Source organism: Emydura macquarii, unplaced genomic scaffold, assembly GCF_026122565.2.
Source record: "Emydura macquarii macquarii isolate MOO-44397 ecotype Brisbane River unplaced genomic scaffold, CSIRO-AGI_Emac_v2 contig_1253, whole genome shotgun sequence".
NCBI classification, from domain to species: Eukaryota; Metazoa; Chordata; order Testudines; family Chelidae; genus Emydura; species Emydura macquarii.
In genome coordinates, this window is record NW_027131390.1 from 68,905,510 (window position 1) to 68,907,797 (window position 2,288).

At 39.5% G+C, this 2,288-nt stretch overlaps 1 long non-coding RNA gene across 1 annotated transcript; it reads right to left on the reverse strand.

Annotated features, from left to right (window-relative positions):
• Nucleotides 1-717: 717 nt before the first annotated feature.
• On the reverse strand, nucleotides 718-1,983 carry LOC137154140 (uncharacterized). Its single transcript, XR_010920104.1, has 2 exons — nucleotides 1,564-1,983; nucleotides 718-968 (listed from the first exon to the last, which is right to left on the reverse strand). It is a non-coding gene; the product is annotated as an uncharacterized lncRNA (long non-coding RNA).
• Nucleotides 1,984-2,288: the final 305 nt, after the last annotated feature.

Genomic DNA, 2,288 nt, shown 5'->3' on the forward strand with positions numbered 1-2,288 from the left:
TTTTTGCTAATGCCAATGCATTAGTTTATAGAATGTGGTTTTACTTAGCGTTTTTCATATTTATATTAAAGCACTTTACAAATCAGTGAGTTGTTAGATATTAGGGATCAGTCCTGGGCTGGTATAAGCAATAGCCCCATTTACACCAACTGAGGATCTGGCCCTGGTAGTGCAGTAAGGATTTCATTGATTTCAATGAGCTTTAGATCAGGCCTTAATTGTGTAGGCAAATGCATTATACACTGAGCAACAGCTCAGACACAACCGTAGACATTAAAATGTCACTCAGTCAGACTATAATAGACCCTGATAAAGTAGTTGTCATCTCCAGTCTTCTGAAGGGCCATAGGTTCTTTAACCCATGAGTTACCAGGAAAAAAAGCTCTGAATGTCTGCCAGCTATTGAGAGAATGAAACTCTACTTAATGGCTCATTTAAGGAATAAAATCTCACAGCACAAACCCTCCTTTGGACTGCAATATGGGGACAGCCTTGCCTTTCAGAACAAGGGTAACATTTTCAAAAGCACTTGAGTCCTATTTTCAAAAGTGAGTTTTTTCCACTTAGGCATCTTTTCATGAGACTTAGGCACCTAAATTCCAAACACTGTTGGGAAAAAAAATAGAACTTAGGCTCCTAAGTCACTTGGGTGCTTTTGAAAATTTTACCGTAATTCTTATGTAAAATTGGAGTTCACACCTTTTGCCACACAGTGAGATTATTACAAGCTAAACCATATTGGGCTCACTATTTCTTGGGATCTAATCCATATACACACAGCAGTAGTGCTCACTTCACCAAAGGGCTCCATTTCAATGGAAAGCCATGGAAGCATCCAGATTATGCAGCATGCAATAACATTATTTTTGCAGGTGGGCCCCTGAAGCATTTGCAGGGATCATTGTTTTTCACTGCTGATTCTCTTTCCTTCCTCTTTGCTTGCCTGGTATTTACCATTGGCTGCTGGTCTGTATAAGAAGAAGAAGAAAAAAAACAAACAGTTCTTCCTGGTTCTCTCTCTCTCATTGTACACATTATGATCCCAGTCCTGAAGTCCTTACTCACATCACTAGTCCCACTGAAGACAATGGATCTAGTTACCTGATTAAGGACTGCAGGATCAAGCCCTATCTCTATCGATCATTAATTATTTATTGTGCATTAGAATGTAAGGAGATAGGTTAATAATAAGGAACATGATAAGAAAATCATCACATACAAATTCTTGACATTTGCACCCAAGATTCCATGGATTTATTTATTTTACATATAGAGTATCCAACATTGGGACATCTTGGCACAGCAAAAAGAAACACCTTTCACACTAGGCAGCAATGCCAACCCACCCCCACTTATCCATACCCACCAAGAAAGAAAACCAGAGAAGTAGGAAGTTAGTTTAGATTCATCTGGCAAAGATTTGGCTGAAACATCCAGAGTTACATTTGGAAGGATTAAAACACCAAAGAGTTTGAGAAAAGAATGTTGCAGAGTGTATGCCAACCTCTGACTAATGTGGCTTAGGGAAAAAAAACTGCCTACTGCAGGGTTTCTTGCACCTACCTCTGAAGCACCCAGTATTGGCCACTCTCAGAAAAAGGATTCTTGACTGGATGGACCAGTAGTCTGATATGGCATTGCAGTTCCTATGTCTCTATAATGTGAATTTTTGGAAGTTAACAAGCTTGCTTTGTTGACTGCCCCCAAAAAGAGTTTTACAGTCAAGAACCTTTCACTGGAAATGCCTTGTCACCAGTCCCCAATGATGTACTTCTCAAGAGCCAACAAAGATGCCTCTGCTGAGCTCACACATCATTGTGGGGGCATAGGTGCATTTCTTTAGTTCTAGTGAAAGGGAAGAAATAGCCACTTTCTATATGATGAGATGAAGGCAGAAAGACATATAAAAACATCTGAAGCTTGAAGGTCTGAGGACTGGCTTTTCCTTCTCTTCTGCCTTATCCACAGAACTGAAATTAACAATTTCTTCACAACTTTTCTTCCTAGACATCATCAGCCAGATCCTCAGCTGGTATAAATCAATGTACCTTCACTCTACTTCATTGGAGCCCTGCTGGTTTACAGCAGCTGAGGATTTGGCCCCAGGTTTACCTTATAAAGAATGATACAGCAGTGCTGGGTTCGAATTAATTGGCTCTGACACAAGCATAGTGTGATAGTCTTTGAAAAGAGAGAAAGGATTTTACTGAATTTCTAAAGGTGACAAGCTTTCAGAAACCTTTATTTCTAAAAAGATACATCTCTTCTCTGAATCTCACAATAAGAAC